A 27954-nucleotide genomic window follows, 5' to 3' on the forward strand; every position below is an offset into this window, starting at 1 on the left:
TCGGGATGCTGTCACCTTGAGGTGTGATAAACAAAATGCCTGCCCCTGAGCCATGCCTAGTGTATGAACAATCAAAATATAGTTTCCATGGTTGTACTTCTATGATCATGAATATCTCTTCATCTGGAAAATTGGAAATGAGGGGATGATCGCCTATGAGTGGTGCATCGGCCAACTGATCTGCAATAACCTGACCTTTGATAGCTTTACGGTCTACATACTCAATGTCAAATTCACTTAGAATCATCACCCATTTTGCCAAGCGGCCTGTCAATGCTGCTTTGTTAAGTAAATACTTGAGTGGATCAATCTTTGCGATGAGTTGTACCTTGTGTGTCAACAGATAGTGCCTCAATTTTGTGGCTGCTAAGATTACTGCTAGGCAAGCTCGCTCAATAGGTGTGTAATTGAGTTCATAGCCAACCAGTGTGCGAGAGATGTAGTAAACAACACACTCTTTGCCTTCTGCATTATGTTGTGCCAATAATACACCTAATGCTGTACTTGTCGCTGAGATATAAAGTAACAACGATCTACTTGGATCTGGTGGCATCAACAATGGTGGATTCATGAGATAGTCTTTAAGCGTCTGAAATGCTTGTTGGCATCTGGCATCCCACTGAAAGCGGATGTTCTTGTGTAGCAAGTGTGTGAATGGGTGACACTTATCAGCCAATTGTGCAATGAATCTTCGGATGGATTGAAGCCGCCCTTGTAATGTCCTTAGCTGACTGATATTCTTTGGAGGTGGCATGTCCATTATTGCCTTAACCTTTGCTGGATCGACCTCAATGCCTTTGCTTGAGACAATGTATCCTAGAAGCTTCCCGGAGGTCACTCCAAAGACACATTTCTTTGGGTTGAGTCGAACATGATATTGTTCCAGTCTATCAAAGATTTGATCTAAGATGTGGAGATGTCCTTCTCTAGTAAGTGATTTTGCTAGTAAGTCATCCACATAATCTTCCATCATAGTATGCATCATGTCATGGAAGATGGTGGTCATTGCTCTTTGATAGGTTGCTCCCGCATTCTTTAGACCAAAAGGCATTACATTCCAGCAGTATGTGCCCCATGGACATGTGAAGGCTGTCTTATGTTGGTCCTCTGGTGCGATCTTTATTTGATTGTATCCTGAAAAACCATCCATGAGTGAAAGCATCGCATGTCCTGCTGTTAGATCCACTATGATGTCGATATTTGGTAGGGGAAAGTCATCCTTAGGACATGCCTTATTCAGATCTCTGAAGTCAGTACAAATGCGGATGCCCCCTTTTGGTTTGCCGACAGGCACAATGTTGGAGATCCATTCTGCATAATCAATTGGCCTAATGAAACCAACATCTAGGAGTTTCTTGAGTTCTGTTTTGACTAGCACTGCAATTTGGGGATGCATCTTACGAAGCTTCTGCTTGACAGGTTTGGCTCCTTCTGCTATGGTGAGGTGATGCATGACTAAATCAGGATCAAGCCCAAGCATGTCTGCATATGACCATGCAAAGTTGATCTGACGCTTCTGGAAGAACTCTATAAATTTAGGCCGTTCCTCTGGAGTGAGAAGAGATGCCAGATGTATGATATGAGGATTTTCAGGAGTCCCCACATTGTATTCATTGGTTTCCTCGATAAGAATCGTGGATCATTCCTGTTGTGTACTAGCAGGGAGAATGTCAAACCCTTCATCCTCAGGTGCCTCAGAGAGGTTTTCACCATTGGATACGCTCTTTCTTTTTACTTTTGTCGGATCAAGCAGTGCCACAGTGTGGTTTTCACTGGAAGATCCATGTTTTATTGTTATATTTTTGTAGCTGAAAGGTTTGGCATCTGCCCCAAAGTATGCTGCGCTATTTAGTTCTATGGCGAATCCAACTTTGTGATCCCCGCTTGGTAGGTTATCCCTTAATTCCAAAAAGTCAATGATGGCCTCATCGTTTTGGAAGAGGTCAAGACATGGAGGATTTGATTGGTTCCATTCGATGAGTTCAGGGTGGATAATGGGCATTACTTCATCGATTAGGTTAAGTGCGGGAGATGTATCAGTGAGGGTTAAGACAGTGTGGTGAAGGTCGTTGATGGTACTCTCCCTGTCAGAATCAGGCGTAGGATGAGATGTAGGGTCTGTGGAAGATATTTCCAGCTCAGGTACCCAAGTGGTCTTTATCTGTGCTTCTCCGTAAATAGGGATGTCTTTGTGTGGTGGAGGTGGTGATGTGTCTTCCTCATCTGAAGTGTTAAGCTGTACAGAATCAAATTCCCACTCATGTGAGTCGGTCTCTGAATCACTTTCCAGCATCCGATTGCTATACCATACTGGGATGTCTTTAGAATTAAACACGGCAGGTGTAATTGGTTGATGTACCTTTGTAGTGATCGGTGCTACAGGAAGTTTGATGGGGATAAAAGAATCTGGCACAGGAAGTATCGGCAGTGTTGACTCAGTGGCTTCTGCAGGAACTGCTGGTACCATAGATGTTGCTGCGGATTTTGATACAGTTGCTGCTGCTAATGGTACTATGGATGTAATGGCTGTTGCGAATGGGATTACTGGTTTGATTGGTGGGATGATTGGTATTGTAGATGGTGGAGTTGTGAGCCTCGATGGGGCAGTGGGGATAGTGCTTGATGGTGCTTTGATTATGAAAGGTGTCCTCTTTGCAGTAGGTGGGCAAAATGGTTTGCTGGGTTTTCCTTTGAATCTGAGTTTAGGAAGGATCTCTTTTTCAAAGACAAGGCCTGTATTACCTTTGGGCTTGAATTCTGGTAGCAGAGGTTCATGTCGTCCTTGTTTGCAGTATCCCAAAGCACTCTGACCATCATATCCCATTCTTTGCATAATGAGAAGGCCTTTGCCATACTGATCCGTAGGAAGTGTAACTCGCGGTATGTCAGTGGTGATGGGATCTTTATAGATCCATTCCGCCAGGTCCTCATCTTGTGTTTCTTCCTCTTGACTCTTTCCAAGAACGAAAGGTGTCAAAGCACATGCTGGTATGTTTAGTGGTTGCTGGAGTAACTGCTATGGTTTACCATGAGTTCTAGGAGAAGTGGGCATTTGTCCCACACAAAAGAGTTGACTCAAGTTGTATTCCCCAGGACCTTCCTCTGCTACTTTCATTTTAAGCTTTTCTTGCGTAGGTATAGTGGTGTTTGAACTGGCAAGAGAGGCGGGATTTACATATGATGTGGAGGAAATGGCTTCCCTATTATTAGGAACAGTAATCTCTGGTTGATGGCTGATATTATGGCAAAATGCAAAAGGATTTGCATCGCCCAGGATTGTGATCTCTACACCGTTATGTGGGAACTTGATACATTTATGGTAGGTAGATGGAACGGCTTGCATGGCATGTATCCAAGGTCTGCCTAATAATAGATTATATGGCAACGGAAGGTCCAGAACCTGACAAATGATGTGCTTTACCACAGGGCCCACTCGGATTGGTAGTACCACAGCTCCTTTGGATGGACGCTCTGCATCATCATAGGCCTTGATGGTGATCTTCTTGCGAGGATCCACTGATTCTATTGCATATCCCAATGCTGTGACCAACTGTAGTGTACAGATGTTTAGGCCTGCTCCATTATCTATCAAGACTCGCTTGATCCTGTGTTGGTTGACAAAGCCTTCAATGTGGAGTGAGGCGTTATGAGGTTTTTGGAACGAAGAGTTGTCACTTTCGGAAAAAGTGAGACAAGGTGATGACTTTAGATTTCCAACCATGGCTTGAAATTGGTCCGTATTCAGGTTTGCAGGGACTGACGCCTCTTAGAGTGCTTGATCCAAGATAGTTTTATGAGATGGTGATAGGCGCAATAGCTCTAAAATGGATATAAGCACAAGCGTTTTGTCTAATTGTTCCACAAGATTGTACTGCTTTGGGACGGAGGTGGTGCCTTGTGGAGCTGCCTTGATGGTGACCTTGCCATGACGTGTAACAACATTGCAATTTGAGGTGGGATTTTTGAAGGTTATGGTTGCAATTTGTTCATTGGCATCATACAGGTGATTTACAGTATAATTATACGCAGCCTGCATATAATCAGTGGTATCAGTGCCTCGCCTAGAAGTGGAAGGACCCCTTTGATCTTGTGATGGAAGTGGATTCTTGAACATCTGATGATCATTATTGGTTGTTTTTGGGTCATGTCCTTCAATTTCAATTTCTCCTCGATCAATAAGATCCTGAATGAGATCTTTCAATCGGTGACAATTACTTGTCTTGTGTCCTCTTCCTTGATGGAATTCACAGTGTTCAGTATCTCTCCACCATGCCGGTTTGACCTGAGGCTCATAGTTGGATAGCTTAGGTAGAGTGATCAAATTCTGAGAAATGAGTTGTCGCAACACTGTTTCAATGGGTTCCCCTAAGGGAGTATATGCGCGTTTTTGTCTTTGTGGACGAGGTCTTGGTTCATCATGAGATGTGATGCAACCTTGATTGGAAGGAACATTTGTGTTATTCTGAGGTGGAGGATTTTGTCCTGCAAACCGAACCATAGGTTGTGCATTTTGGATAGTTCGAGCATCCACAACCCCATCGTTGACGATATTCTTATTCTTGTTCCAGAAGTTTGGTTTATCACTATTGAAGTGCGGGCGAGGACCATCTTTTGGTTCATTAAAGATTTTGATGAGTCCTTTCTTGATGAGTGCCCTTTCACATTTTAAACCCTTGGTGATCATATCGTTAAAAGAGTTTGTGTCTTTGACATCCAAGTGAAATTCCATTTCTTCGTTTAAGTTGGAAATGGAAATTTCCACTAGTTCTCGTTCAGGTAACTGAAGAGAACGTCTGCTAGACATTTGGCGCCATCGTTGCAGGAATACTGAGAATAGTTCACCTGGTTTTTGTTTGGTATTGCATAGATCAGCCATGGTGATGTCGCGTTCAATGTTATAAGAGTAATGAGATAGGAACTTCTGGATGAGTTCCTCAAATGTTCTAATGCCACTTGGTAGTCGGGAAAACCATGATGTGGTTGTTCCTCCCAAGCTTTGGGGAAAAAGGCGCATTAGGTAGGTGTCTTCATATGCCACTTCAAGACAAGCGGAATGAAATTCTCGGACATGATCACGGGGATCCCCCTTTCCTCTATATTTTTCAAATTTGGGTGTTTCGAACCCGCGTGGAAAGGGTGGCATATAAAGATTCCTATCAAAAGGATAGGGACATATGTCATTGAGTGAGAATTGGTTAATCTTGACACCATTATGAAGTTGTTGGGTGAGATTCTCGACTTGTTGCCCCAACATCTCCATTTCATTTGGAGGAGGAGGTGGTGGGTTACCTCGAGGAATGTTATATCTGATGTGATCTCTACCTCTTTCCTCCTCATGGCGACTTTGTCTTTCTGATGCTTGTCTTAATTGGGCAAGATCAAAGTCTGAGGGGAGTTTGGCTCCTTCTTGAGCGAGTTTTAAGAAGTGAGCATCCGCATTGCTCCTTAGTATTTTATCAAATAATCTGTTAAAATGAGGGTTATGCTGAACCCTTTCGATTGTTGAAGGAGTGGGAGTACTTGGGTTTTCGTCATTCACATTTCCTCCAAGTGCTTCTTGAAATTCATTGAGGTTGTCCTCTTCTTCCTCAATTTCTATTTCTCGTTGCCTTGACCGTGATCGGGTTTGAGCCATTTTGCTTGCAAGTTTTTGTTGAAGTTGATTGAAGATGATGATGAGTTGTCGATGAAATGAAAGATTGATGGTTGGTGGATTGTGTTGTATGTAGATCTCTAGCACTCTAAGGTAGATGTAACCGAAATTCTTTCTTTGAATTGCTTGTTTGTTTTGAGGAGTTTGGATGTGATAAGGTGTAGAGAAATCTGAGATGTGTTACAAATTTTGACTACCTAGTAATGAGAGGATTCACTCATGAACTAGTTTTACCCTGTGTAGATGTGTCTCTTAGGATGAGCTTATCCTAGATGTAGAAACAATCTAAAAAGTGATGCGATGTGTTTGATTTCAAGCAATATCTAAAAGAGAATTTGGGACAAGAACCTCTTAATGTTTTGAGAGTTTTGGGATGGATTGATGATGAAATGATGATGTATGAATGAGATGATGGATGTTTTGTTTTCAACTTCAATAAAAACTTTGTGTTACAAATGGAACAAACGCTACCTCTTCCCTTTCAGGTGTTGGTGGCACTTCTCGAGGTGTGTTGTAGGTGATACAGATGTTTGGGAAGAAGTTGGGATTAATCTTTCCTCCTTGATTTTTGTGATAACTCAGAGCTCTATATTGCATAAAAGCTCTACGATTCAATGATTCTAAATCAAACTCGTTTGTTTTACCTTGAAGGTATAGACGCATGCGATGTAGAAAGACTCTATGTGAGACAAAGATTTGTCTATTGAGATAGAAGAATTTTCTCCTTTTGATCAAAGCCTTTGAGCTTAATGGTCTTCTTTTCAAGGTAATATTCTGATGACGCTTCTTCTTTCGCAAGATGTGAAGAATGGTCATAAAATGTGATTCTTTGTTGTTTGCACTGTGTTTTTGGTATTTTTGTTTGTTTTTGAGAAATGTTGGATGAATACTATGTTTTTGGGATTGATTTTCTGATTTTTCTTTGACAAGAAAACAAAGCAAGCACACAAACACAAGAATGTTGCCTCAAAGGCACAAATGAGTATGGGTCTAGATCAACCCAATTCTTGGACTTGTTTTTGACTCTTCCTTTAGATGTATCTTAAGGTGTATTTCCAAAGCCTGAAGTCGGCTCAATTCGCACTAGGTCTGTAAAATGAACACACTTCAAACACTTTTTATCCCTATGGTCAAATGGCCAGTTGTGATAAATTTAGCCCACATCTTGATATTTCTTCGACTTTGGTACTACATACCTTATGAATCCCGTCGTGGTAAGGATGTGATATACTAAGTCTTGCACGAGCATAACAAATAGATGATCCCTATGATGGGGGAGTCACCACTTTTATCAAGCCACAAGTGACTTTTCAAAAAGCTATGTTTCTACTCAAGGAAATATGTATGGTGAGTATCTTGGGAGCAAAACCATCTATGCTCTTGCACTAAATTATATCTCAAATATCCTCAATCAATAGAACGGGTGGGCTACTACTTAAAAGTGTTTAGTCATGTTCGATGTTTTTGGACATAAGTTCATTCTGCAGTGACTCATTTAAGAGCCTTGTAACTGGTGGTGGGGCCCATTTGTCCTTTCGGCCAGTTACACTGTAGGAACAGCTATACCCAAGGCTATAGCTTTCGCTCTCACCTGATTTCTATAGCGGCTCGAAGGTTTTACCGCTCAAGGTCGTTCCCAAGAGTGATGTGTCTCTTGGCATGCCTCTCTTAAAAAGATAAAATTTTGAGTGTTACTAACACTTTTCTCTTGCACCTAGGACCACGAAAGCCAAGGGAGAGGATAGTGTGTGTTAGAAGTAGGACCACTCGACCAACTCTTTGCACAAGTGTGCCAAGCACGAAAAACATTTGTTCTTTTTAATCTATCATTGCAATGTGATCTAACTATTTGGAGATGTTGCTCCAACAATCATGGTGTTCTTTTTAATTTTCAAAGGCAATTGTTTGAGTAAACTAGAATTTGAAAATCCTGGTCAACTTAATGAAAAACACGTTTGCATGAAGTAAAATTGCTTTAAAAATGAGACAAGTTGATTGTGAATTTTATTTGCACAAAAAATGGAAGTGTGGATTGTGAGTTTTATCTTGATGCAAGAAATAAAATTTGCCTTGTTTATTTTAAGCACCAAAACGAAGTTTGTTTCCTAACTTGCAAAAAAAATAAAGTTGTTTTTGTATAAGTTTGTGGTTCTTTTTACCTTGGAACAATGAAATTCTTTTTAAGAGCCCCAAACAAATATGTGATTCTTTTTTTAAAAGCCCAAAGTTGAAATGTGAAGTTAATTTTAAACCAAAATAAAAAGTGAATTCATTTTTAAAACCAACTTCAAAAAACAAGTTAGTAAAAAAATATAAATCTACTTTTTAATCTAATTTAAATCTGCACAAAAGAGAAAAATAGTTAGTAAAATCTGCCTATTTGGTGGGCTTCTACAAGCCTAATTTTTTTTTTTTTTTGGTTACAAGGTGATTTGTACAACGTTTTGTTACAATAGCGCTAGTCTGCGTTTGAACAGAGGCACTATTTAACACAAACACACTAAAAGAAAGGGAAAGACAGAGAAGGAAAAAGCACTGAAACAGGGTGAATAGCACCAAAATAATGTCAAATGCACCAAAACAGTGTCAAAAGCGCAACCTGTGTGACATTTTCAACATTCAAACATATTATTGGTTAAAAAAAAAAAAAAGTTGATCTTTTTGGTGTTTGGGTTCACGTCGGGTTCACCAAATGATGCTCTGCAAAAAGGATTAGAAAATCTGTTTGATGGCAACACACACAAGAGCACAAGAAACAAACGTTAGTGTTAGCAACAAAAGATTATCCTAAACAGGCATATCAAGAGAGATATTAAGCATGAAATAGAAAGCATATAAACATAGAATGAAATAGCTAATCAAGATGCTCATAGTTGCTCCTCCCTTGTTCCTCTCCTCTCCAAGTCCCAAATGAGTGTAGCTCTCAGCAACTTTTTGCACTATGGATGCTTATGGAGGATTGGGATTTAATATTAAGCTTCAAATATGAAATGAAAAGCTAAATACTATGCTATTGATGCTAAAATGATTGATTTTACCAAAAAGACAAGATTTTAGTTATGCTATGCTAAATGCTCTCTAAAATGTCTATAGTCTAAATGCTTACAAGTTTTCAGGATCTGGATTATGAAGGAATGGGCTCTATTTATAGGAAAAATGGAGCAATGGATGGTCAAGATTGAAAGGTTTAATCAAGGGTCAAGCTTGAAAGTTGGGGATCCATGTGCACAATTTGCACCAATGAAATGGTGACAAGTGGCAACATAAGATTGGGTTGAGAGAAGAGGTTGGAGGCATTAAATGCCTGAGGAGACCTCATGGTTATCTAGAAGGTAAGGGTCAAGCCTAAATTAGGATTACCCACTGGATTAGGAGTTAATGCAAGGATAAACCTTTGTGCAAATGATTAAGAGATAATCATGGTCAAAGCATTAAAGGCTTGATAAGACCCTTGGGTTGGGTAGAGGTTGAGTCAAAACAAATGTTTTAACCATGTGGGAGGGTTTGAGGTAACCATTAATGGTTTTTGAAGACTTTGTGGATTAAGTGGTTGAAGGTTGGAAGCTTTCAAAGGTTAATGGTTATCAAAGACTTTTAGGCTTTGAGAAGTGACTCCATTTTGCTTAGGAATGTGACAATAATTAGGGGATGGATTAAGTTAATTAGGAAGGGGTTAGAAGAATCTAGAAGGGGATTAGATTTTGCAAGTGGATTTGGTGGGTGAGGGAAAATAGGATTTTATTAAAATAAAAATTCATTTATTTCAATAAATGTGTGCAAGTTGTATTTGGATAAATATTCAAATAAATATTAATTTATTTAAATGAGAAAAAGGAAGATAAAGCATTAAAATGCTTGAAGACTTTGAGGGGAACCATTAAAGGCTTGAAGACTTTAAGGAAAACCATTAAAGTCTTAAGAAGACTATAGAAGGAAGCCATCAAGTTTGAAGACTTTAAAGCCATCAAGTTTGAATACTTTAAGGGAAACCATTAAAGGTTTCAAGTGGGTGAGGATAAATAGGATTTTAAATAAATAATTTATTTAAAATAGTTGTGCAACTTGCTTTTGTAGGAAAATACAAGTGGGGGGAGGATAAAGGTGATTTAAATAAATTATTTATTTAAAATAATTGTGCAACTTGCTTTTGTAGGAAAATACAAGTGGGTGGAGGATAAAGGTGATTTAAATAAATGATTTATTTATTTAAATGTGAGAAGTGGGATTTTGTGGGATTTAAATAAATATTAATTTATTTAAATGTGAGAGGTGGGATTTTGGGGGATTTAAATAAATATTAATTTATTTAAATGTGAGAGAAGATTTAATTAAACAAATATGATTTATTTATTTAATTAATGGTATGAATTTGGTTAAGTGAATTAAATCAAATAAATTGAATAATTTATTTAATTAATAGGAGAAGAGGGTTAAGATGAATTAATTAAATATTAATTTAATTAATTATTAATTGATGGTTAAATAATCAAATAAATACTAAGTATTCATTTAATTAAGTGGATAGATTTATGTGACTACAAATGGATATGCCACTTTTAAGATACCATCAACCTGTAAAAGATGGGTAAATGTTACCATGGTGTGAAAACAGTGCATTTGAAAAATAAAGACATGCATGTTGTGAAAATAGTTACCTCATAAGTTGTATTCAGTAAGCCATTGAGCCTTTCCAATGTTCTTTTGTTGTTGAGTTTGCATATGAATGTAGAAAGGCTTGTGCGGAATGTTATTCTTTGGTCCACTTTTTTTACAACATTGCAGGGATTTCATTCCTTTGTAGATGGTCTTCTATTGCGAGGCATTGCTGGCCAAAACTTTGGTGCAGGTACAACAATGGAGAGTAACATGGTTAGTTATCTTGTGTAAAAACTTTTAGAATGCAAAGTATTTTGTTCTAGTGAACAGAAGTTTGGAACAGATTATTTGGAAACAATTTACAAGTTTTTTACCTGTACTTTGTCTGTTTCATTGTCACCATCTTTGATGTCAAGTGTGTAGTGTGAACCTTGTTTGCATGTCCTTGTTACCAAAGCACCAATTGTTCCAATGGGGTACTCATTTGTACTGAAGCGTAGTTGTTTTATTGTGGTGCTTGGTATGAAATTGTATTCTTGACACATGCGTGGCATTGTTTCAATTGTTGTTGAATCTTTGAGGATTAGAATACAGTCGTTGTCACCACGATCGTAGTCTGTCTTTGGGGCAATATCAAATCCTGAAATGCAAATTGCAGAATTTGGTACTATCTTTTCTTCATATTTTTCTACAAGGTCAGCAGAAGAAATTGTCAGTGAATTCAATTACTGAATAGCAAAGCTAAAAATTGGAAAAATCATTTACAAATAAGGTTTATACCAGTTATTTGATGTAGGTATACACACTTTGAAGTTGTGCGTCCTTCTTTTTCCAAGGCTGGAGTTGACAAATGAGGTGTAGCATTATAATTTTTGAAACAATTATAGGTAATTGGACCTGCATAATTGTCTCCTTTGCCTTTAATAATGTCACAAACATTTGGTTGGAAAATGTATTTGTGGACAATATCATTCAACAATCCACTACCTGGGGAAGCAGTTATTGTGCTTGCGTTTTCCAGTGTTGGGGTAATTGGATTTGATGGAAACAGTTTTAAAGTAGTTGACAACATGCAATCATCTTCTTGAATGATTTGACTAAGATTGTCAATGTCTATGGTACTATGTATAATGGAATTACCATACAGGATTGGTTTACTGTAAACAATTGCTCTAGACATTGGGCTATTGAGATGGTTAATATGAGGAGGACAATCAAAATATGAGAATAAGCATCGAGATGTACAAGTATTATACTTTCCTTGCTCTATCTAACTACTTTTTTTTGGCAGAGATGACAAAGGTCTTGTGTTTTTTAGCAGTCTCTTCGTATTTTTATTAGCTTTCTGCAACCCCTTGGTAGAAAACCATTAAACAATGAACAATGCAAAGAAGTAGTAGAATATTATGACATTGCACATGTCAATAAAGTAATGAATAGAGGAGTGTCCTGTATTGTCATAAGCATGACAAATACGATGCACATCTCTACAAAGAGAGCGCCTAGTTCTAATGGCAAGTTACTATTGTAGACAGGGGGAACCATTGTTTAAAATTTTACAGTTCTCTACTACTATGTGCACAATGTAATTTCATGACCTGTACAAAATGTATATGAGTTTAGTAATTTGAATGTGTCTTCTATAACAATATTGTATTGAATATGAATGAGAAACAAATTTTCATGTACAAAATTTAAATCAACAGTGTTTTAATTAATTTGTTGTTGTGCCTATGGAGCTACATTTTATCTACAATAGTAAGTACATTTATGTAAACAATAGTGAGAATATGCCAAGATCATTTATTATTGTCAAGATTTTTTCCCTCTCAATGGAACTACATTATCTCTACAATGCTAGGTTGAGTTCATAGTAATATGAAATTTGTACATAAAAAATAAAGAAGTGAATTGTACCTGTATTGCTCAAATCTCAAGGTAGTATTTTAGCTGATTTCCTTTGAATTTTGCAATATTGGGCTAATTTGAACCCTACTACAAAACTAGTCAACATAATGTGTCAGAACCTACTTCATTGTGATGTCAACTTTGCTTAAAATTTGCAATTAAAAGAATATTTGTAAGTCATCGTTCAATTTATTACTATATAAAAGAACTATTAAATCAATTAAAAATTTGTACATATAAGGGCTAAGTAACTCCTGCAAGTATTATTTCACTTCAGTTGAATATGATATTCGAATTATATACGAGGTATTTTCAGCTCAATATAATAGAAAAGAACAGTAAAGAATTTTTTGGTAACTCATAAATTTGTTACTTTTTACATAGACAAATAAATTATTTCTTACATGTTAGTTATATTTAAAAATAGATAGTCACATTAATTTCATTTATTTCAACCAAAAATTAATGTGTTGTATTTAAGTATTGGTTTCTTATTGAATATTGCATTGTTTCAAGTGATTGGGTAGTGATATTTTTGTGCATTGTTGTTGTTTTTCCTTTGTTTACTTATTGCAAATCCGACATATTAAGTTTACAACATGCACAATTCATGATTGCAGTCATCGAACTCATATTTTCACACACATACATCTCAAATAGCAACAACAATGACACCTTTAAATGTAGACTTCCTTGTGAAAATGTTGTATGTTTATGGCTGAAATATATTGATAGTAGTAAACATTGGAACACATATAACTTTTATAGTAGAATAGTAAAGCATAAACATAAGTGCATGACAAAGACGTGCATGCAAGTTAAGAAGACACTTGTGAAGCAAGTGTGGAAAGTGCAGTTGTAATAGGTGGATGAAGAGGAACATGTGTGTATAAGAACATCAATGTCTTGAAGACATTTGAAAGCTTTCTTGTCAGATCATGGCCCAAGTGCTCGCTGTGTTCTTTCAGGGCATGTGTAAAAACCAGCTCACAATTATTGTTGACAGCAACTTTTACAACATTGTAAATACAAGAAGTTGCATCACATAGTGCTATTGTGTCGGGCGAAAATATACCCCCTAGAAGACCATTATGGTTACTTGCATCATAAGCATTGATAGCTACATTGTAACCAATCGGTGGAGTGAAATAGTCTTGAATATATGAATTTGCAAACTTTTCCACAAACTCTGGGTCCTGGATGAAATCCATGCAATTTGACAGGAAACAGGACACCACATCACTGTAGTAGACTGAACTAGAAGCATTTTGCAGGAATTCTTCACCTAATATCGTCCTCAGAGACTCTTCAATGGAGGGAGAATGAAAATGAAATATGTGTCCCATTGTAGTCGTATCAATTGGCCCAATAATTGGACAATCCCATTTTGGTGGCAGAATATATATTCTCTTATTGCTTCTCACAATGTACATTCTGTGATAATATGTAATTTGAAGTACCATAAGCATAATTGAAGTACCATCATTTTCAAAATAAATTAAATTCTTTAGAAATCTTTATCTTAGTTAAACAAATGTGTCTATAAATTTTGATTTGGTATGTAAGAAATATTAATGAGAAGTTCAAACAATATATATTACTTTATTGATTGGAAACAATTATAATTGAATAAGTTATTTTTCAAAACAATCAATTTGTCTATAGCTAATGTTTTTACAAAATTTGAACAAGGATATAATAGAGTCGCACTAGTTAAGTACCATTAGAAGATATAATGAATAAGGAGTGGAAATTGTAATCAAGAGAATAGAATATATAATATTAGTAAAATTCCATACATGAGTAAAAGGTGGGTAGCCTTGTAAAATTCTTTCACTCAAGCAGCTAATTCGCTCAAAGTGAATGTCACTATGCTAAACTTTTCAAAGAGAAAAGAAATTAAAGGAATCTCTGTAATAGTTTTTTCATACAGTAAAAATTTAAAATTTTAATTTATATTATTAATTTATTAACAGATTTTTTTAAATATAAATATTAATTTATTCTTAATAACATATTTTTTTAGAATATATAATATTACTAAAATTCCATACACTAGTAAAAGGTGGGCAACGTTGTAAAATTCTTTCACTCAAGCAACTAAATCGCTCAAAGTGAATGTCACTATGCTAAACTTTTCAAAGAGAAAAGAATTTAAAGAAATCTTTGTAATAGTTTTTCATAAAGTAAAAATTTAAAATTTTAATTTATATTATTAATTTATTAACATATTTTTTTAAATATAAATATTAATTTGTTCAAAATACATATAAATTGTTTCACTTTAACATTTCATATAAAATTATTAATAATATATTTTTCTAGAATATATAATATTAGTAAAATTCCATACACGAGTAAAAGGTGGGCAACCTTGTAAAATTCTTTCACTCAAGCAGCTAATTTGCTCAAAGTGAATGTCACTATGCTAAACTTTTCAAAGAGAAAAGAAATTAAAGAAATCTCTGTAATAGTTTTTCATACAGTAAAAATTTAAAATTTTAATTTATATTATTAATTTATTAACATATTTTTTAAAATATAAATATTAATTTGTTCAAAATACATATAAATTGTTTCACTTTAACATTTCATATAAAATTCTTAATAACAACATTCATTGGGAAGGTTGGAGATAAAAACTTGAAGAATCCAGGAAAAAAAATGAAAAATCTTATTTTCATTCACACTAGTCTAAAAATGTTAACAAATGAATTTATATTATTAATTTATTAACATATTTTTTTAAATATAAATATTAATTTGTTCAAAATACATATAAATTGTTTCACTTTAACATTTCATATAAAATTCTTAATAACAACATTCATTTGGAAGGTTTGAGATAAACACTTGTAGAATTGAGAAAAAAATATGAAAAATCTAATAAGTAATGGAAAGTAGGAAAAATTTACCCTAGGGAAAAGTTATCTATAAAGTTAATATGGTGAATAGAAAAAAAAATATAGATGGCAAGCTTAAAAAGCATTTAGTGCAGATTACATCTAATTAATAAATAATAAAAATAGTAAACAATATGAATATAAGAAACAATAATCTATTATTATGATAAACTTTTCCGCTGTAAATGCAATGGGGCGATTCAACACGATCTAGTTTCAAATATCCTGGTTGCAATAAGACAATCTATCTAGCGAATATGTCCTGGGAATGCATGTACCCTTTTACACCCAGAAGAAAAACCTAGATAAATGGATTCAATAAACATTCCATAGACTTGTCCAAGGGTTTCTACTGTTGAAACCAGTGAGGCCATCCAGCAAGATCCAGGTTTAAATAACCTGATTTAAAAAAGGGAGCCCCTAACTCAGTGAAATTGTGCCGCGATTGAGTGTTCCCTATTCCCCCCCCCAAAAAAAAACCTTTATAAATGCATTCCACAAACATTCTATCTGGTAATTATGGAAGGATTGTTGGGTGAACAATCAAGATAACGAGGCACTTAACAAGATACGGGTTCAAATCTCCTTACAGTAAGTACGAGATGTATGGTGAGATTAAGATATAGCAATTGCTTCATACAACCATTAAGATATAGCAATTGCCTCACACAACCAAGAATATTATTAGAAAGGTGATGCACATTTGAGGACAAACAAAACATTTCAGGGACCTGTTAGTGAGTGGTCCATACTTTTCAAAGATGAATAAGCAGATTCCATTCTATTCATACTCATAAAATAAACCCAACTGATTGTGGTGTAAGGATACCGGAGGAATTCCACCTTTGATCCAGTTCGGAATCAGCTCCTCATAATATTGGGGAGCCCATAATTGTAAAGGCAAATAAGAAATTATGTGGCTAATGAACCCATAAATTTCATTCGACAATGAACTATATCTACAAAATCCCTCAAATATGAACCCAAAAATTACATTTGAGACTGCCCCATAACTACAAAATATCTACAAAATCTCCCAAATATATTACTTATTTCTCCTTTACAGATTAAAGACACCCTATTACCTGATCGAAGCTTTACAAGTTGAAAGAACACGATATAACTTGTTTAGAAGAAAGATATAAAGTGAATTGGATTGTGGGTATCAAAAACTCATGTCCAGACATTGACAGTCTCATTGTGGATGGTGAAAATGCTCAGAAGTGTGTGCTTCAGCAAAGACAAGAAACCATAAATAAACAATGCTTCACATAATGAATTATAGCCACTGATATCCAATGGGTTGTGTGTGATGGCAGTGGTGAAAATTCAAGCATTCGAGACTATATTATAACCTCACCCTTGGCCAATGCTTATTAAGAAAAATGATTTAAAAAAAAAAACAGCAATTAACCCAGATCTGCCCAATATTATCAAGCAAAAGCATTAATAAAATAAACCAATTAACACAGTTCCAGCCAACTTTTAAAATCAATACAGCGCCTACAAAAAACTGTTCGCAAATCCTATGCAATTTCAATATAAAATAGCCAATTCAATATTCAGTCCACAGAAATCCACATCAAGACGAAGATCATTGGGCAGCTACCAAGATTTCATTAAATAATTCAACTGATAAATTGCAAATAGTTGGCAACAGGGTTTGAAGATTGGTGAAGGCAAGTAAATATACTCAGAAAGATAAAGATATGTCACTGGAGCTTTACAAAATATGTAATCTGATTCAAAACTGCTTGGCTAACAAAGTCTTGGGCACATACCTATTTATCAACAGAGCACAAACTTATATTACGTATGTCTTATGTTTGCGGCCTTGAAGCCTAACTGCTCCTCCCAACTCCACAGCCTGTAAATTAAGGGCAAATTTCTCTCAACTTAGCAAGTTATACAAAATTCATAATGAAATATTCATCCTGACTGTGGAAACACATTAAGAAGAAACTTGTTGTACCTAAATCTATAAGCACAAAGAAAACACTGATAAAATACTGTTCCACTTCTCCAACAGTTGCTACTCAATCGTTCCTGAGGTGACCAGACAGAAATAACTATTTGCAGTACACACAACTGACAGAAACTGATAAAGGCAAAAGAATGGAGAGGAACATTCTCCAGTCAACAAAAGATAATTAATACTTGAACGAATCCACATAAATTCATGTGCATGCATTAACTAATGGAGGATGTTTCTAGACACTTAGTGTAGTATACATATTCTAAAATTTAATGTCTCAACTATATACACAGTAAAATGTACAACACTAATAGTTCTATGTATTGAATATATATACAATTGTCAAAAAGTATAATAAATATGTATTGAATTATATGACATTTGTTGGAAGATACATCTGAAGAAATAATTTTTTATTTAGATTTTCTTGGATCTCATTGAATGCGATAAGATTTTGGTACATCTTTATGGATTTCAAAGACCATCTATCATAATCAACAAGACCACAAATTTATTGACACTTTGGATGGTTCATAAAAATATTGACTAAATAATTGAAGAAAATAGATTTCTGGCAATGACTGTTTGCAGAATTCACCAATAAGAAAGCAAATAAATAGTATTATTTGACTTGTACAAAAATAGGCAAAAATTAGAACTATAAAAATATGAACAAAGCTTTAAAAATAGTCTCAAATGATTGGCTTCCTTAGAAAATAAAATGCACCGAATGAATGCATTAGTATTCCTGCCTATCCGCAGGAACTAATAAAATTATGTATTAGTTATTATATATACTTTATGTATAATTTTAATATGAGTAGTATTTATATATTAAACCATTGCAAAACTAAAGTATACAATAAAATAAAAGAATAAAAATTACCATAGCGAACCTGAACCCCTAAACTAGAGAATCAATATTACAAGGGCCAGCTTTTTATATCTTTTAAGTCAAAGTCATTAATGTTGTTTGGTGAATAAATGATTATATCTTTTAGGTCATTAATGTAGTTGGATGAATAAATGAATGATAAAAATAGGGTTGAACATTTCAATGTGCTATAAAGGAATTGTATGTATTAAATTATATTATTTTTTATTTTTTATATTATTTTTTTTAAATTAATATTTTAAAGTAGTAAATTCTTATGAATATGAATAATTTGTTTAATATTCATTATATGTAGATAATATGAATACAATTAAATTTACTTTATTATCATTTTATACAATTATTATATTTTAAGAAGAATAGTATTACTATTTTATATTAAATAATGTGTTTGTATGCATTTCTAAACATATTAAATATATTAATAAAATGATAAAAAAAATATTATTAAAAATCAAATATAAAATTAATAAACAATTGATAAATATAATTATTATTTTATAAAATTTAAGTTTAATTGATAAAAAATCGTATTTATTAAAAATATATTATAATTAAATATAAATTGGATTGAATTTGATCATATCATATATACATACACATCATTAAAAGAGGTTTACATCAATGTAACATAGGAGTATATTGATATGTGTGTGTTTTGATAGACGCTTCATTGAAAATAAATATTATTTTTTAACATTTTATGTATTCTTAAATAGAATTTAAGAGAAATAATTTAAATATAATAAATATGTTATAAAAAATTATATTTTAAGACATAAATATAGGAATTATATTATAAGTTGGTTTTAAGAAGTTGAAAGATGTAATAATGTAATTATTAAGTTTTGTAATTAATTTGGGGTCACATAACCGGCTATAAATAATACATTTTATTGTGTATATTTAGATCTACATTTATTCGTATTACTACTCTTATCAATTATCTTTAACTTTACGTATACACAATTCTGTTTTAGTTGATTTATTTCTCTTATTTTGATTATTAATGTTGGGGTGGTCAAGGCTTTCTACCTATGATTTTCTTTTAGGACATTTCCACATTAGTGTAGTTAATTTCACTTCCAACATTTATTTTTTTTATGTTTTTTGTCACAAGATTAAGCCATGTGACATTATTTTAGTTAGTCCTCCATCTCACCCTTGTTTATATATACAAGTATTTTATCATTGTAAAGTACTTGTTTTATAAATCAATTACTCTTGTATGTCTTTTGATTAATTAAAACTAGGATAGGCCCGAACCTTTACATAACTGCTAAACAACAACACTTAGGCACATGAGGAATGCACACCCAACCAAAGACAAAAAATCACCAAAACCAGCAAGGGGCCACCCAATGACTAGACAAAGACTAGAGACAAAACCCAAAAACCTAAAACCTAAAACCAACTAGTCAACCGCAAAGACACAAAGGGATGGTCTATTGGGTGGAGGTGTTACCCTCTTACCAATCTTTACACATACCAATAACTTTATTAGAGAAATAAATTTTCTTGTTAGAGTCCTTAATAGAGGTTGGAGTACCATAATCCTAAGTAGCTTTGACCGTAGAGGTTGGGGGTTCCATAGAAGCAGAGGGAGAGATCACATGTCTCTTACATTTCGCTTTCTTGCAATCAATTTCCTCATGAATAACTTGTAAGGAAGATGAATTCCTCAAGGTCATCTCCTAGCTTAGCTTAGACATTTCCTCAACTTTTTGCCTCAAGACTTCCTAGCCTTCCTTTAGCTCCATTACTTCCTTACTTTCCTTACTCCAAGACATCTTTTCACTATGATCATTTATAATACCCTCGACCTTATCCAATTTCTCAAGTTTTCCAGCCATATTACTAGTAGCCTCCCAAACCCATTTGTCCTTCTCCTCCAATGCCCATTTATCAACCCTAGCTCCTACCTCAGTCATTGTCTCAAGCCTGTTGATCTTTCTAATAGCCACATTGAACTGTGAGAAGAGACATTTAATAACCAATTACTATCACCCAATTCTCTCTTCTAGCCTTGACACCTTAGCAATCAAAGTAGGGGGGTCGGGATTAGGGTTAGGGACATCATGTTAAGGGAGAAAAGGGGCATCATCCTCTAGGGCTGTAGGAGACCAGTGAGACTCTGAAGCTGAGGAGGACATGAAATCCTTCAACACTTCCTCATCATCTGAATCCAACAACTCCACATCATTTAAAGGTGGATTAGGGGATATTTTTTGTTTTGCACCTCTAATAGGGTTAAAGCGGGTAGGAACTAGCTTGTGTTTAGAAGAAGTGGTAGCTTTAGGTTTAGGTTTTGCAATGGGGGCACCCAAGAGCTCCACCACTAAATTAGGGTCTGACAAGGGGCCTAGGGGATTGAAAAGGGATATTTGTTTTGGAAATATAAAATAATAATTTCTTCTTTATTGTGTGGAAGGTAATTTGTGTTGTAAGTGATCTTTAGCTCTTGTGTACCCATTTGGTTTCTCTTAAATGGTATTAGAGCTTTATATTTTCCATCCCTTCTAATTTTTGGACATTTTTATCAAGAACTTTACATAATGCATCCTAGTGCAAAAAAAACCTCATGGTGGAATAAAAAGACATGAGTAAACTTATACCCCAATATTAAATGAAATATCTTGCTGGATAAGTTTTAGATTCAATCATTTTTAGTGAATCATCAAAAAATTTGTTGTATGAATCTATACAACTCCTTATACTTCATACATTGTTTGTGTATGTTCTAAATGATGTACCATTGGCATCTTCAATATAATATTTATTTTACATCAAATATGTTGTAGCTACATAATCAATGTAGAAACGCATATATTTTAATAAGTTAAAAATATTCATTGGCTATTTGTATGATTGTAAGATATTTTATCAAGATGTTATTGATTGTGGAATAATAATACAATGTGAGCCCTACACTTGTCATGTACATATAGTCATAGTTGTTTATATCCCTTGGTCATGTGGGGGTCAACCTTTAGTCAAAAATAGCAAGGGGCTTAATCCCTTAGCTTTAGTGTCACGTGATATCACCATCTCTATTGATGGTCTTTGCCAACCCCCTCTTCCATCTTCCATGACCTAGTTTCTTCTAGGGTTTCTCATTATAGGGGTTTGTTAGATCTACATTTTTATAATTTTACATATATTTAAATAGATTTTACTTACCTTTACCATTATTTTCCTTCAATGAACTATCCTTCTTTTAGAGTTTTTGTACCTATTATATAATGTACTCTTTTAAATTGATATAAATCAAGCAATTATTAGCCCAATTTCCATATTTATGAGGCAAAGGAAAAATAATGGAGAAATAATAATTTTAATAATTAATTATATACTTATAAAATTAAATATTTCAAATCAAATTTGAGACATTTAAATATTAAAAATTAAATATTTTACAACTATAAACATAGTGTGGGTTTCCTTGTAATTCTCAATTGGTGGTTAGATGCTAAAAGTAGTGGATTCCCTCAAAATTATGACTGTGGTATGACAATTATTTAATCAAGCATGACTTGGTAGACATTTGTGAGCATGCAATTGGTGAGAGAGTTCAAAATATATTTTCAAATTATTTTTCCCTCCGAGATGAGCATTGGAATTGGAGGATCAAAATTGGGTATAATAAAAAATACCTTCTTGAATAAGCTTCAACTTTATAGTACCTTCTTGGAGGAAAATCCAATGAAGGATGAAGACTATGGACAAAACCACATTAGTTTTGAAAAACAAATTCACTAAGGAATTATCAAATATTCGAAGAGATTTTATAGAAGTTAAACATAAAAATTTATAAATATAATAATACTCTTCTATCATCTTCATTCCACTAAATGAATATTACATATATATAGGATTTCCATATTCTACATTATAAGAAACCTCTATAACAACTCCTAAATATATGAGTTGTTTTAATAACTCATAAACAAGCTCTAACTATAATGTACTATTAAGTTGTTTCTCAATGAATTAATATCAATATGCATAATTCCATTTTATTAATCATGTTAATCTAAACACCCATATGAACTAATTCCTAACATTCCCCCCACTTAATGTGAACATGACAAAAACTCACAATTTCAACTATAGTAGGCATAACTCTTTTGACTCATGATCTTAATTCAAACAAAAGGCACTTGTCATCAACTTTTCATTGTTTTCATACAAGTTTGTACCACAAACCTAGAAACAAATAGGAACACTCTCATCTATTCACCTCATATGGTTTTGTAGATTATTACTAACCATTTCAAGATCCATGAATTGCATTACAGTAGTGTGTTTGTTCACAACACTATTTTTTGCCAAGAGGAAGTACATCACATGAGCTTGAAAATAGAATTGTATGCCTATATGCACATACTTTTAATTCTATCTACTATTATTTAGATTTTGTTGCGCATGATCACCTACATGTAAGAACTTATCCCACTTTCACTTCTAGTGTACTCATCACCAACCGACCACACTTAAACTGACCACACTTCCAAGAACTCTAACAATCAGGGGATCTTTGTAGCTAGTTGCTCTTCTATATAATTGTTTACAATATCGATCTGATGTTTATATTCTCCTTTCTTCAAAATTAATGGGGGAATATTCTCAATTGTAGCCACTATTGTTGATCATTGCCACTCAATCTTTAACAACATAGGAAACTACCACTACCATTGAAAATTACCCTTGACTTTAGTCGATTTGGTAGAAATAGTTTTGTTCCTAAAATAATTTTGCCAAAAGTAAAACAATTTCATAATCCAAAGAGGTTGCTATTGTCCTCCATCCTCTGTTGCCTCCTACCTCCAAGTTAGTTTGCTACTTAGCAACTTTTTTCTTGAGGCTCACTGTATCACATATAATCATATATTATATTAGCAAATTTGTCTTTTGAATTTCATTTCAATTTGCAATGTTCTTATTTTAACATACATACATATCCTATATAAACAATTAATTAATTAAATTCAGATAAAAATCTATGAAATTTTTCATGCCCCCAAAAGATCTTATTATTACTTTTTTCAGAAATAATTTGAATTATCTTTAAATAAATAAACATTAAGAAACCAAAACAAGTTACAAAATATCACTTGTATCTCCAACTTAATAGATGAGAAGTATTTGATCGTAATTTACAATAGGGAATTGATTTAGAATTGGTTGATCTTTTCGAACAAGTTTATCTTTGATCCACATATAAAGTAGCACCAAGAAAAAATATGCAGATGCAATGCTTCCCATAAGAACTCTGATAAATCTTATAAGAAACATTATAAGGTTTATTGGGTGCTTAACATCCTAACTTTGGGTCCAAGATGCATATCAAGAAAATAAGAAAACATCAAAGATGTGGTTACTGAAAAATTATTAAATAATAGAATTAAAATGATAAGTTAAAATAAATAATATTACAATAAATACTTAAATTTATTGTACAGTTTTACAATGTATATGAAAGCTTATCAATTAAAATTTCTAAATTTGTAAGTGAAAAAATTGTACTTCTTATTTCAAATTAAAATCAATTTAAAAATATCATTTATATGTATACTAAATTAACTATATGCTATGAAAAAAAATAAAAAAATCTATGACAACCAAAAACATTAGATAATTAAAATCTAATGAATAAAATAAACCATTGAAAGTCTTTTTTTATTAGAATAAGCATTTGAAAAAATATTACAAAGAATAACTGATTACAAAACCATCGAAAGTTGTATTGGGTTGATTATATAAGATGGTGATATATATAGTCAATGGCTGGTAGAATTTAACTATCCAATCTCTTATGCTTTTCCACCTTCTTTCACAACTCTATAAGCTTCTGCAACTCCTCTCTGTGGATCTGGCCAGTACTCTATGCTGAAACTCAAGAAAAAAGATAATCAGATATAAATAAAGATGAACAAGAACATCTTTACTTTCCTGCACTGATTGATTGGTATTAACCATGTCTAATCTTCTGATAAGTGCTTCATAATTTTTCTTTTTTTAAATCGAATTTTAAGAGGTATTCTAGACAATTAGGTTAAATCAAGAATGAAAGGTTAGCTGAAATATTAGTATGATTGTAAATATTTGGCTTAAACAACAGGCATTAAGTTTCGATTTATTTAGGTGGTTCATCTGAAATTTCACTAGTTTCTTCAATAGAACACATATATTAGTGTGATTTCAAATGAATCATCTAAACAAGTCAAAGCATAGAATGTACTATTTAAACCTCATGAATTGTAAATATTGAATCCATCATAAACTAATCACCAACTTTTCCCTGTGTAGATTGTAGATATAAAACTATAATCAATAAACTTTTCTATAAATCTAAGGAAAAAAAGGCAGGAGGGGACAACCTTCCAGCAGACACATATCTATCTGCATAATCAGTAGGAAATGGGAGGTCCTCTGCATCACCCTCCATGATCTTGTATTCCTTGAGGGGCTCCTTCTCTTTGGCTTTAGCAAGATGATGAGGAGACTGATCCAGAATGATTATGTTGTTTGCATCAACATGCTCAATAATACCCATTGTGGTGAATCCAGTGCCACCTCCAACATCCACAACAGTCAAGTCTTTGCTACAAAGATCTAATGGTTCAAGAGCCTCTTCTCTCATGTCTATTGTCCAGCAACTGTTCGTAATGTGGTCATATAAGATGGAGAGGAATATGTATACCAATATGCTTCTTGTTTGTGTTGAATAAAGCGAGGTTTTGAATTTGGCCTTGTGCTGGTCTTCATTGCTCTAAAATTTTTAATGCTATTTTGATCAGTTCAGCTGCAAGAAGCTGAGGTTAGATTAAAATCATGGACAAAATTTATATAATAATTAAAATATTATATATCTTATGAGACATGCATACAATAATGAAAAATCTATTTTACTAATCATTTGAAAAATTCCTTTTTTTTTTATAATGACTGGTTTGTAAGTTATAATACCTGTCTTATAAATAAGGTAATATGTTAAGTGGGTTTGATATTGGAAGAAATTATATGATTAAACTTGTTTAAATCAGATTAGTATTTCAATAGATGACCTTCCAAAAGCTTTCAATACTTCACCCATTAACCTCACCTAAATGTAATGAATGTCGTATAACCATTCATATATTTGATTCTTATAAACTATTATCTATAAATTATAAATAATTGTGTTTAACTTAAAAATAACAATGTCTACTTTGTTAGATTCGGCCCATATCAATCTATATTCATCTCTATGACATTAGTTTTATTTTGTGGAAAGATTGATATTCCAGTTGCCAATTTCTATGTTCTTACATATTGGATAATATATTGTGGTAGGATTTAACACTTATGTTCTTTCATTTAGTGTTAGGATTAAAACTTGAATTCTTTTGGATAGATAACAGATATATAACAGAAATAGAACTGCAAAGATCGATTCTCTTCAAATTGCAAATTCATATTGTATGCGGGAAAATGCGTCGACAAAAATGAATAAATCGATTTCAAAGGACCCACACACCAATGAGACTCTTGGTGCAAGTATATGAACTAATTCAATTAGTTCAACTTCCCAAGAGGTGTCCCATTGTTCTCTATCTCACAGAATCCTTAAAGTCAATGTTTTGCTCTAAGATCATTGAGCAAAGTGACTTAGGAATGACAACTCCAAGAACGAGTGATGTTTGATTTATACGCATAAATGCATTCTACGATATATATGATGTTAAAACTATGATGATTAAGCTAGTATGAAGATGATGATATGATAAAATATTAGCAAATTATCCTAGCATGATATACTATCCTAACATGAATATCTTATGATATGAAAAATACTCCTAAATGCTATGATGGTGTTCTAACAAGAAGAGGCTAAAATGTTTAGTAAATTAGACTATAATGTATATGTATGAAACTTGGATTCTCTTGAAAATGAGGAACGAAAGCTCTATTTATAGGAAAAATAGGGCAATGGATGGTTAAGATTGAATAATCTTAACAAGGTCCGAGATTCAAAGTTAATCAATCCATGTTTACAATTCTCACCAATGAAATGGTGACAATTTTTAACAAAGGGTTGCTTGAGAGGAGATGTAAGAAGCATTAAATGCTTGAGAAGACATGAAGGTTACCCTAGGAGGTAAGGGTTAAGGTTAGGTTAGGGTTATCCAATGGATAAAGCTTTTACCCAAGGGGTAAACTCTTGTGCAAGGGTTAATAGGATAACCAAGGTTAAATCCATGAATTCTTGATGAGATCCTTGGGTTAGATGAGGGTTAAGTTAGAGAGAAAGTCTCTAACCATGCAAGAAGGTTGAGTTAACCATTAATGGCTAAGAAGACTTTGAGGGTTAACTTGTTGAAGACATAAAACCTTTAATGCATTTCAAAGACTTTGGAGGCTTTGAGAAGTGACTTTAGTTTGCTTAGGAATGTGACAATAATTAGGAGATGAATTAGGCTAAATTGGAAGTGATTAAAAGAATCTACAAGGGGTTTAGGAGGAAAGTGGAAGATGTAGGAAAATGCAAGTGGGGGGAAAAGGATTTTAATTAAAATAAAATTACTTTATTTCAACAAAAATAGATGCAACTTGCATAAATACAAGAGGGGGGTTTAATAAATAAATTAGATTTATTTATTTGCAAGGACTAATTTAATTAAATGTAAATTTAATTAAAAAGGGAGAAAGGGGATTTAATTAAATAAAGTGATTTATTTAATTAAAGGCTAGAAAAGGTTTAGGTGAATTTAATTAAATAAATTGAGTAATTCATTTAATCAAATAGATGTTAATGAAGAAATCAATTAAATAGAATTTAATTAATAAGAGGAATGGGGTTAAAATAAATATTAAATATTCATTTAGGAAAGTGGTCAGATTTATACATCTACATTTTGCCCCTCTTTGAAGTGATGTGTGTGCACATGTTGATTCAAAGAAAAATTTGGCGTATATGCTGCCAAAATTTGATCAATATGATGTTGTGTGTTGAAGTTGTCGATATGATGCCCCATTTATGAAGACCTGATGTGATATGAAAATTCAATATGAGACTGATATGAAACTGATGTCAATATGCCCCCTCAGGAGATAAATTGAGAAAATTATGATTTTCGAGGCAGTGGCGTGATGTAGGACAATTTTCGAAAGTTGAATGATTTGAATTGTTAAAAATTTTGATATTTATCTATCGATAAATTTTATTAAAAAGAATATCGAATAAATGAGGAAGACCAATGTGGGCATAGCGCGTACATGCCCCACATGTCCAGCGAATATTGAAGAAATGAGGAAGAGTAATGTGGGCATAGCATGTACATGCCCCACACGTCCATCAAAGTTGTGTTGGTATGAATCATGATTGTCGATATGGTTCAAGTGTTGATATGCTCCAAAGGTTGATATGGGTCAATAGATCAATATGGGTTTGATTTCGATATGGGTTTGATTTTTGATATGGTTATGATTTTCCTTTGGATCAACATGTGGTTACACATGTGCATGATGATATGATATGGATGCAGCGATTTTGATTATGATGAGCTATATGATATGATTTTAATCCATATGAATTTTGCAGATGATGATGTAGATGATGTGATGTATGTGTTCGATTTTTATGGTTTACATGCTTATATGATGATTGTAATGATACTATATGTTTAGAAGCCGATATGCAAATGATGGTTGTATATGATGAATGCAAATGTTTCTAACATGTTTTGTGGTTTTGTGTGTTGTGGAATAATGCGATCTAGCATTCTACATGTTGTCGATATGATCATATGGATCAGATTGATAAGATTGATCAGGATTGATAAGATTGAGGTCAAGTCTGGTTTCAGGAATGACACCTCCTATATAAGACAAAGATGATCAAAGCATCTGGTTTCAGGAACGATATATCCTGTATAAGACATGATCAAAATGTCTGGTTTCAGGAAAGATATATCCTGTATAAGACATAAGAGAATGGATCAGATGAAATGGATTGATAAATTTGATTAGATTTGAGATCAAG

The 27954-nt window shown here is 33.4% G+C and overlaps 1 pseudogene; it reads right to left on the reverse strand.

The window, feature by feature from the left end:
* LOC131028368 (2-methyl-6-phytyl-1,4-hydroquinone methyltransferase, chloroplastic-like) overlaps nt 1-24698 on the reverse strand; it is a 39633-nt pseudogene extending 14935 nt beyond the window's left edge.
* Nucleotides 24699-27954: the final 3256 nt, after the last annotated feature.

The sequence above is a fragment of the Cryptomeria japonica genome, chromosome 7, assembly GCF_030272615.1.
Source record: "Cryptomeria japonica chromosome 7, Sugi_1.0, whole genome shotgun sequence".
Classification (NCBI taxonomy): Eukaryota; Viridiplantae; Streptophyta; class Pinopsida; order Cupressales; family Cupressaceae; genus Cryptomeria; species Cryptomeria japonica.